The 11,834-nt window shown below is 37.1% G+C and overlaps 1 long non-coding RNA gene across 1 annotated transcript; it reads right to left on the minus strand.

Moving 5' to 3' along the window:
• Nucleotides 1-271: 271 nt before the first annotated feature.
• On the minus strand, nt 272-10,989 carry LOC103662365. The gene is made up of 4 exons (XR_568425.2): nt 10,620-10,989; nt 3,383-3,519; nt 1,488-1,760; nt 272-440 (listed from the first exon to the last, which is right to left on the minus strand). It is a non-coding gene; the product is annotated as an uncharacterized LOC103662365 (long non-coding RNA).
• Between the last annotated feature and the right edge of the window lie 845 nt (nt 10,990-11,834).

Raw genomic sequence — 11,834 nt, forward strand, 5'->3', positions numbered from 1 at the left:
ATAAAGGATTCTTTTTTCTCTGTGTCCAGACTGATAACTTAAAATCCAGATTTATAAGTCAGACAATGTGAAAAATAAAACACATGTCCCTCCCAAAACCATAACAAAGTAAAAAGATAAATTACAGAGAAAAAACACTTGCAATTTGCATCCTAACCAATAAAGTAATATGCCTATTATATAGAGAGCTCTTAAAAATGGAAAAGAAAAAGGCCCAGAGAGAAAAATTAGCCCAAGTTGTGAGTAGGCAATTTAGTAGAAAATATGAAAATGGGCCTTAAACACAGAAAAAGAAATGCATATTTGAACAACACTGAGAGACCATTTCTTGTGTATCAAGTTAGCAAAAATCCCAGAGTGAAAACATACAATATTGATGAGGCTCTGGAGAAATGGACATTCTCAAACGTTCCCGTTAGGAATCCAAAATGGCACAGCGCCTGTGGAGAGAAATTTGACAATATTTAGAAAAATTATATACATATTTCCCCTTTGACCTGGCATTCTCAAAGACACCAGAGAAAATACAAAATGACTATGCACAAGAGTATTCATTGGCACAGTCATGTCATACAAACTCATTGCAACTTGTAATAGCAAGAGATTGGAAAACAAAGTAACACTGCACCAATAAAGGACAAATGAAACAATTACGGTACATCTTCTCAAGAAAACACAATACAGCCATAAAAAAGAATGGGAAGGAGCCCAGGAACTGGGATGCTGTAGTTTCCAGAACATGTTAAAGGAGAAAAGCAAGTTCCGATATACAGTATGCCAACTCCCAGGTTAAATAAAGGGGGGGGGGTGTATTTCCTTATACTTGCAACAACGATTAAAAAAAAAAAAAACCCACTGGAGTACAAATGAAAGATGAATAGAAAGCTATCTACAAAGGCATGTAAAATTCAGAGGAGAAGGGACATAGATAGAAATGAGACTTCTCATGTCTTTTTACACCATTTTGGAGCCACATACATGATTTACATGTTAAAATTTTAAATCAAAAAGAAAATAGTGGTTCCTAAAAATGAAAAAAAAATGAGCTAACTGTAAGTCAAATAGTGAGGGTCATTACCTTGCTCCCCAAACCAAAGAACCCCATCAAAAAGGAGAGTTACAGACCAGTATCCCTGCTGACCATGGTTGCCAAAATTCTCACTAAGGTACTAGCCAATAGGATCCCACAGTACATTAAAAGGATTATTCACCATGACCAAGTGGGATTTATTCCTGGGCTGCAAGAGTGGTTCAACATTCATAAATCAATCAATGTGATACACCACATTACTAAAAGAGAGGACAAGAACCATATGATCCTCTCAATAGATGCAGAAAAAGCATTTGACAAAATACAGCATCCATTTCATTCTATCTCAAACAATTAAGATTTTAACTTCAAAATATGCCACAAGATCTTAAAAAAAAAAAACACGCAAAAATCCCATTTACAAAAACAATTACCTTTATATGCAGTAAAAACATACCTTTTTTGTCAAGGTTTATTTTTTCAGTCCTCATCTAAGGCTGGTCACTGGCAGCATCTTCTTTAAAGAGAGGGGTTTTCTTCATTGTTTTACAGCCTAAATGTATAAAACTCAGAGCGAGGGCTCCATTGCAATAGGGCTGAACACACGGAGTTAGTCCTAAGGTTTTCTGTACCTCTCAGCAGACTTCAGAGAGGCAAGACTGATGCTGTGGAGCAGTTCTTCTTGCCGTTTGCTCCTGGTCTCGAAGCCTCAGTGATGTTGGTTGTGGCACTTGGTAGAGAAGGGGTACCAGTGTGAGGATGACCACCAAATAGCTGAGAGCCACATCCCCCTGCAGGCTTATCACCACATGTACGAATGCTGGAGCTCCATCACTGAACACCGGCAGAGCCCATGCGGCCTCTCAGAAGGTCCGAAGTTTTCGGGTACCTATAACACCTGTGAACTCCACCCCCAATATTCTTAAGGGTCACTCCTTAATCCACAATCTGTGCCTCCTCCTGGCCCTTGTGTGGCTGTGACAAAGAAGAGCACGAGCAGAGACAAAGTTGCAGGAGCAGAGCAATCAGGGGTGCACCTGAGACCTTTGTCAGGACGTGACATTCCACGTTTCCTAAGGGGCCCCGCATGCCACTTTGGTACAGACTCCTCTCCTGCCCAAGACTCCTTTTCCTCTACTTCCCACTCCCCAACCCCTGGTTTCTCTGCTCTCCTCCATCTCTCCAGAGCACAGAAGACACCCTCCACAGAGACGCAGCCCAGAGCTATCCTTGGAATGGTACTATTCATCTCTAGTTCTTTAAATAGGCCCACGCACACCACAGCATCCAATCGACGTTTGCCAAATAAATGAGGTTGCGTCTCTATACCTCCAGAACATATTGTAAAGCAGAACATAAGCAGTAGTGCCCACAGAGACACAGCACATTTAAAATCAAATTAATATCATCTTTTGTAAGATGAGAGGAAGAGAAACAAGATAAAACAGAGTAACCAGCACAATCATCCATGAAGAAGAAGGGTGATGGGCCAAAACTCTGTGTTTACAATTAGGGTCACTGTTGACACTTCTTTACACCTGCTGTTCACTGGGTGAGGGTGGAGTGATTTGGAGCAGACATTATAATGTAGGGAATGGAGAAATAATCTAAGCATGAGGAAGCCTGGGTCTCAAAAAAAATTCACATGCAGTGAATTTGTTGTTTTGTTTTGTTTTGTTTTTAAGATTTTATTTATTTATTTGACAGAGAGACAGCCAGCGAGAGAGGGAACCCAGCAGGGGGAGTGTGAGAGGAAGAAGCAGGCTCCCAGCGGAGGAGCCCAATGTGGGGCTCGATCCCAGAACGCTGGGAACCTGCCCTGAGCCAAAGGCAGACGCTTAACGACTGCGCCACCCAGGCACCCCAGCACCTTGTTTTTAATTTCCCTTCTTTTTGATTATGCTAATGATACATACGGAGAACCTAAAAGATCCCAACAGCGAAGACATTGTAGCAATTGTAGGACGAACAAGGCTCCATTCTGAGTATCATTCATTCAATGCACACTGTTTTTACTCAACAACTATTATGTGGCAGACCTTAGCTGGGGATAAAATGTTAAAACTGTAGTTCCAGTCCTCACGTAAGGGACTGTCTAGAGTGAATACCAGTAAGTATCAGGCTATTACAATACTGTGTGATACCTGTTACAAAAGGGTGCTGGGGCGGTGGGGGGGGGGGTGTCACGTGCTCCAGGGTTGAGTGTTCAGAGAAAGCTTCCTGGAGGAAGAGATCTCTAAATCTAAAATAAGACTAGAAGAGTAGGATTCGGGGATGCAAAAGAAGAAGCGTAAGGAGAGCAATCTAGAGGGAAAGCATTCCAGAAGGAAGAGCATGAACAAAAGGGCTCACCTTTCATGTGATTTAGTATGCAGTCTCTCTTGTTTGCTTTCTTGTTTTCAAATAAGATGATTCATAAAACATCGCTGGTACTTATGTTAGGGCTAAATATATGGATCATTTTTACAATTGAAAGGATTCCACAAAGACTGAAAAAGAAAAAAAAAGTTTCATTTCTCCACTTATTCAACATAACCTCTCTCAGGAGTCAATCTATTCTGGGTCAGACCAAGAAAAGAGCATTAAATTGCCTGGTGATGTATTGTGGACTTTTTAAATTAGTAAAGACTTAATATTCCCTCAGTTTACCCATGATTTGGTAGCCTGGGAGACCAAAGTAAAGGAGATGAAAAAAAAACAGAGTTAAACAACTTTGCCTTAACTTGTGTCCACAACTAAATTTTAAATTACTCTTGAGTATGGAGCTTGCCTTGAATGCCCTATACTACATACCTAGCACAAGACGGAGTCTAATGCTTCTTAAACAAATAGATATATTGTTCCATACATTTTAAAGAGATATCATGGAAATGAGATATCATGGTTTCTGAAATGCATAAGAGTTTCTGTAAATGTCAGTCTCTTCCCCTTGTAACCCAGCTGTGAGAGGGTAACTATGGAATGGAAAAGTCTCTTTCTAAACTATACATACAAAAGAGAGCTCACGAGCTCCCTGAGCTGCCCCACAGGACAGCTCTGGTGGATATGACAAAATCTAGGAGTTTCATTCTGCTCAGTTTCTACACCAACCCCAAGGGTTGTATTCACATAAAGTAGGAACACCTATACCACCACCACCACCACCACCACCACCACCACCACCACCACCACCACACACACACACACACACACACACACACACACACACGAAGGGCTATATAATGGTTAGATCACAGGCTTGAGAGCCAGATGGCCTATATTTGAACCATCACTCCAGTATTATTAATTTTATGGCCATAGGCACATTACTTAACATCTTCCTGCTTCATTTCTAATTCATAAAATGAATATAATATAGGACCTACCTCAGAGTTGACTGTTTTCCCATATTCGATGAATAATTAGCAGCTGGCTGTCTTTATTTTCTCCCAGAAATCCTTCCACTGCCCTGAAAGACCTGAGATCTCACATTCAAACCAATTCAATCCTTGAGACTTCCCGTGATTTGTCTCTCTAAATAACAGTGACCTTTACACCTCATATATTTTGATAACCCACTTTGTTGGCCATGTCTTGAACCTCCCAAGGTGTCATCTCCCAAATGACCCCTAGTTTTTGATGTAAAGTTCCATGATTCATTACTTGCGTATAACACCCAGTGCACCATGCAATACGTGCCCTCCTTAATACCCATCACCAGCCTATAAAACACTTCACAGTGTAGGGATAGAGGGTACATTCCTCAATTTCATAAAAACCATCTATGCAAAGCCTACAGCAAATATCATTCTCAATGGGGAAAAGCTGGAAGCCTTTCCCTTAAGATCAGGAACATGACAAGGATGCCCACTCTCGCCATTATTACACAACACAGTACTAGAGGTCCTTGCAACAGCAATCGGACAACAAAGACGGATAAAAGGTACCCAAATCGGCAAAGAAGAAGTCAAACTGTCTCTCTTCGCAGATGACATTATACTCTATATGGAAAACCCAAAAGAATCCACCCCCAAACTACTAGAAGTTATAGAACAATTCAGTTATGTGGCGGAATACAAAATCAATGCTCAGAAATCAGCTGCATTTCTATACACGAACAAGGAGACTGAAGAAAGAGAAATTAGGGAATCCATTCCATTTATAATAGCACCAAAAATCATACATTATCTTGGAATTAACTTAACCACAGACGTAAAGGATCTATATTCTAGAAACTACAGATCACTCTTGAAAGACGTTGAAAAAGACACAAAAAGATGGAAAAATATTCCATTTCCTTTCATCTTATAAGACCTCTATTAGCCCCAATTTATTTTTCTTACCAAGAAAGGTTCTGTGGTTAATTACTTGTGGTTTTCTCCCTTTAACCCTCAAATTCATGGAACACATTTTTTTTTGTTTGAAGTCTGTTTCCTCAAAGGAAAGTATATATTAATTGTTAATTCTTAAGTCTCAGTTTCATCTTCCCAAACCTTAAAGGAGTAAAATCAAAATTGTTTCACTAGATATCACATATTCCTGGAGGTTATAAGTTTATTTGTATTGTCACCTTATACCACATATCAAATAAATCTCAAATTATTTACAGATTCCGCTGTTTTTAAAAATCTATTAGAACGAACTCAGGGGATATAGTCTCTATGAGCCCTTCTTTTAAAACTGCAGAAGACGAACTTCAGATAAATAAGAGATAAATGGTAACAACTCTTACAAACAAAATTATGACAATTACCAAATCCACATAACTATACTAGTAGCCAAAAACAAAACAAAACTATGGAGATTATGGTTGGAAAACAGAATGTAAACATTTTAAACTTAAACAACATAGAAATATTATAAATGACATTATACACATATATATTAAAATACTCATATACACACATATATTAAACATTTTGTATATACTTATACATACATAAAATGTATGTTTTAATAAACAAGCTATATATGCAACATATACTATTTTATAAGCTACATTAGATATAGTATTTATATGTTATATATAATATAGTACATACTATATACTATAATATCTAGTATATACTATTATATAGTATGTTATACTATATAGTATGCTATACTATATAGTATGTTATACTATATATCATATATATGATATATAGATCATATAGTATATATACACAATATATTAGACTATATACTATAGTCTATACATGTGCTACATACTATATATATATACATATATATATACTATAGTCATATAATTAACTATAGTATATATTATTTTTTTTAAATATACATTTTTAAGTAAATAAGGGTAAACACAAAGGCAAATAATTTAATGAGCAAAAATATATTACTGGAGAGGAAGAAACTGCAGCAAGGAAGTATAAATAAATCATCTACCTACTTATGGTAAGAAATAGATCATTACCTAATTATAGTAAGAAGTCAACACATTGCTGATGAAAGATAGATGAAATATTTTATACGTTTATTGTACTTATAAATTCATGTTATATAAAGATGATGACTAGAAAACACAAACCTTTCCATTTTTGAGAACATACACACACAAGTGCTTTTAAATTTCAACCCATGGGCACCTGGGCGGCTCAGTCAGTTAAGCATCTGCCTTCAGCTCAGGTCATTATCCCGGGATTGGGTTCCCTGCTCAGTGGGGAGTCTGATTCTCTCTCTACCCCTTCCTCCTACTCTGCTTTCTCTTGCTATGTATCTCTCTAATAATAAATAAATAAATAAATAATAATAAATAAATAAAATCTTTTTAAAAAATAGATTTCAACCCAGTAATTCCATTTCCAGAATATAAGTATGAGATTATTCATTTCAACACTACATTAGAATATTGGAAAACTGTATGTACACTAATAGGAGACTGGTTAAAGAATGATACAGCCATACAATGGAATACTGTGTATCCACCTTAATGGATAACAGCTCAATATGTACTGACATGAAAAGATATTCAAAATTCATCCTTGCATAAAAAGCAAAGCAGAGAATAATGCATGTAATATGCAATAATTTATGTAAAAAACAAATGTATGTAATGTGTGTATGCATCCGTGTACACATACAGGATCTAGAAAGATATTTATAAAATAGACGAGTGATTAACTTGGAAAGGGAAACTCTGGTGGGAGACGGGAATGAAAGAGGATTCTTATGCAAGGATGGTTCGATATTCACAAATCAATCCATGTGAAAAACTACGTTAACAAAATGAAGGATAAAAACCATACAATCATCTCAATAGATACAGAAAAAGCATTTGACAAAATTCAACATCCAGTCATGAATAAAAACTCTCAACAAAGTGGGCATAGAAGGGACATAATAAAAGCCATATATGACAAACCCATAGCTAACATCACGCTCAATGGTGATAAACTAAGAGCTTTTCCCCTAACACCAGGAAAAATACAAAGATGTCCACTCTCACCACTTTTATTCAATATAGTACTAGAAGGCCTAACATCTGCAATAAGGCAAGAAAAAGAAATAAAAGTCATCCAAATTGGAAAAGAAGAAGTTTAAATGTCACTTTTTATAAAGGACATGATACTGTAGAGGACCCTAAAGACTTCATCAAAAAACTATTAGAACTAATAAGTGAATTGAGTAAAGTTGCAGGATACAAAACTTCTGTACACTAATAACAAAGTAGCAGAGAGAGAAATTTTTAAAAAACTCCATTTATAATTGTACCAAAAAAGAACAAAATAACTAGACATAAACTTCACCAAAGAGGTGAAGACTTATACTCCGAAAACTATAGAACACTGATGAAAAAAACTGAAGAGGACATAAACAAATGAAAAGACACACTATGCTCAGGAATTGGAAGAATATTGTTAAAATGTCCACACTACCCAAAGCAATCTATAAATTTTATTAATATGTATTTTATTAAATTAATATATACACATTGTCCAAAAAAATCAAACTAAGCTAACTACAGCACCCACTATACCAATTTCTACCACACTCTCCCTTCCCCCAGATGCAACTGCTTTGAAATATCTTAACTGCTGTACACACTATTTACCACCACACTTTCTAAATGTTGTGCTTACGTAGCTTCATCAGCTACACAAATCTTGATCCTCTGAACAAATGAGGCATTTATTTTTCTGGGGTACGACAAGCCTGGGGGCAATGCAGGGCTGACACAGCATCTACCATGCCCCCGAGGACCCATCTGAAACCCCCTGTTCTGTCTCCTCAGCATGTGGCTTGCTCAGGCTTGTCACCTCACTGGGTCAAGAACGATGCTCCACATTTATCAGCTCAACTGTGTTCCAGGCAAGGAGAGGAAGGGCAAAGGGCAAGGGGTACAGGCACATTCCAGTCGCATCTGCCACCCAATTTCTGGTCATATGTCACTGGCCAGGATGATGCAAAATGACCACCCTTACCGACAAGAAAGGCAGGGAAATAATAACATTTCGCTAAGCATCCTGCCACCCTGTGTTCAATAAATAAGGGAGAGAGGAGAAAGGACACTGCAGTGGTCACTAGCAGTATTAGAACAGTGCTATTTCTTGATTTTTCCATTTTGCATTCACTATCAATTTCTAGGGCTGGTAGTAAAAGCTTCAGTTCTCTTATATCACACTTGCACCCCGTTTGCCTTCACTACATTCTTCCAATATAGCTATAGTTGACCCTTGGACAACATAGGTCTGAACAGCACAGGTCCACTTATGTGTTGATTTTTTTTTCAATAAATATATGGAAATTATTTGGACATTTGTGACAATTTGAAAAAACTCACAGACAAACCACTTAGCCTAGAAATATAGGAAAAAATTAAGAAAAAGGCGTCATGAATTCATAAACCATATGTAGATACTAGCCTATTTTGTCATTTAGTACCATAAAATATATACAAATTATTAAAAGCCAAAGTTTATCAAAACTTATACACATAAACACAGACCCTACATACGTGGCATCCCTCGGTGAAAAAGAAATGTACACAAAGATGCGTTAGATCATAACTGTATAAAACTCACTGTAGTACATATTACACTACTCTCGTAATCTTGCAGCCAGCTCCTATTGCTATCGCCATAAGCTCAAGTGTTGTGAGTATCCATGGAAAATGCCCTAGGTTGGTAAGCATCTCTGCGTGAATAGTTTGTCTCTCCAATAAGTTATGTATTATAATAAAAAGTGATCTCTGGAGGTTCTCCCACTTTTTATTGTGTCTTGTGCAATACCATAAACCTTGACTAACACCATGGGACTCACACAGAGTGCTGGAAGTGCTCCCCAAAAGTAGAGAACAGTCGTGACAGTATAAGGAAAAGTTGAATTGTTTCATATGTACTATAGACTGACGTCTGCAGCTGTGGTTGCCATCATTTCAAGATAAATGAAGCCAGCCAAAAGACGACTGTCAACAAATAAAAGGAAATTTGTGAAGCTGTCACTGCAGCTATGCCAGCAGGAGCAAAAACCTTACACATTTTTGCAAAATAGCTTTTTGTCATAATGAAAATACAGCTTTTATGGGGGTACAAGGATTGCTATAAGAAGGCATAGCTATAGACTCTTAATGATTCGAGAAAAAATGAAGTTTTTATATGACAAAGCAAAAGGCAGGTGAAGGATCTAAAGCTGGGGAATTTAATCCCAGCAAAGGCTAGTTTGATAATTTTAGAGAGAAGTTCGACTTTAAGAATGTCAAGCTAAGAGGAGAAGCATCTTCACCTGATGAAGAGGCAACAGATGGGTTTCCAGACACTATTAAGAAAATCACTGAGAAAGGATTTCTGCCTAAACAGGTTTTTAATGCAGATGAAAGTGTTCTATTTTGGGGGGGGGAAATGCCATAAAGGACATTTATGAGTAAGTAAGCATAAGGGTTTAACATAGAAAGGGATAGGTTAACTCTACTATTTTGTACAAATGCAGTTGAGTTTGTGATCAGGACTGCCCTTATCTATAAAGCCGCTAGCCTGTAACCCTTGAAGGGAAAAGATAAACACTAGTTGCCAGTCTTTTGGTTGTACGTAAGAAGGCCTGGACAGTGAGAACTCTTCTGGATTGCTTCTATTGATGCTTTGTCTCTGAAGTCAGAAAGCAACTTGCCAGTGAGAGACTGCCTTTTAAAGTTCGTTTGATATTGGGCAATGTTCCTGGCCATGCAGAACCCTTCGAGTTCAATATCAAAAGTATCAAAGTGGTCTACCTTCCCCCAAATACAATGTCTCTAATTCAGTCTCTAGATCAGGGAGTGAAAAGGACCTTTAAAGCTTATTACACATGGTACTATATGGAAAAGATTATCAACACTATGGAAGAAACCCTGAAAATTATAACATCTTGCAAGTCTGGAAGGATTTCACCATTGAAAATGCCATTGTTTTTAGAGAAAAGGTCCTGAAAGCCAACAAACTCAAAACAATACATTTCTGAAGGAGAAAACTGTGTCCAGATATTCTGCATGACTTCACAGGATTTAAAGACATAACCACTCAAGGAAATAATGAAAGAGATTGTGGATATAACCAAAAAAAAAAAAAAAGATGGGGGGTAAATGGTTTCAAGATAATGGATGTTGGAGAAATTCAAGACCTGATAGACACCTTACCAGAGGCATTAACAGAAGAGGAAATGATGGCGATGTGCACTTCTGAACCAGTGCCAGGCGATGAGGAACAAGGCGTAGAAGCAGCAGTGCCAGAAGACAAATTGGTATTAGACCATCATTCAGGATTGCTTTTGACCTCATTCATGATGTAGACCCATCTATGATCTGGGCACTGAAACTAAAGCAAATGGTGGGAGAAGAATTGGTACTGAGAGAAACACTTCTGGAGAAATAAAAAAGCAAAAAAAACAGAAATTATTATGTTTTTCCATCAAGTGTTCCCATATTTCCTTCCACTTCCTCCACCTGTTCTGCCTCTGCTACCCAAGACAGCAAGACCAACCCTTCCTCTCCTCCTCAGCCTATTCAATTTGAAAATGATGATGAAAACCTTTGATAATCTAATCTACTCCCACTTAATGAATCATGTCATATAGTTAATAAACTTATCTGTTGCATATGAGTGTCTTTGTATGAAAATCTAATAACTGAACAGCAAAAACCGTAGATGGTTTTGTGTCATCCATGGTCATCACGGCCTACTTATTCATCATGAAGAACGTCATGTGTAAGACTTGTGTGGAAATGGATAGCTTATCCTTACACAGGCATTGGGTGACTGATATTTAATATAAAATTACTAATGTGTTAGTTTTCCATTTTATAAATTTGCTTCCAAAGAATTACATCATGGTACAGTTTGCTTCTCTCTCATAATTATAGAAATTGTGCTTCAGCCTATCATCACAGGTAAGTGGGGTTTTTTAATGTAACAATGTTTCCAGTACAGTATTATGGCTATGACTATGCTGTAACATTTTTATAACTATTCATTAGTGGATAGGCTAGGCTACAGCGAAGTAATTGTATCAAATTACACGAGGCTACCATAAAGCAATCATATTGCTTCCTCTTCATTATCAGTGCATGAATCATTACACAAAATCATTACAATAATTACAAGAAATTCATAGTTTCTTTTTCACATCATCTTTTCTTTTTTGATGTCTAGTGTTAGTAATAATTTCACATCTGCAGTGTTTTGTATCATACAAGATGATTTTGATGTTGGTACCGAGTTCATCTTGCAAACAGACAACATAAACTTATAGTATCAATGCAGGACAGTATTGTAGATGTATTTTCTCATTATAATTTTCTTAAAAACATTTTTCTCTACCTCCCTTTATTGTAAAATACTTATATATATATATA

This window comes from Ursus maritimus, unplaced genomic scaffold, assembly GCF_017311325.1.
Source record: "Ursus maritimus isolate PB19 unplaced genomic scaffold, ASM1731132v1 scaffold_16, whole genome shotgun sequence".
Taxonomy (NCBI): domain Eukaryota; kingdom Metazoa; phylum Chordata; class Mammalia; order Carnivora; family Ursidae; genus Ursus; species Ursus maritimus.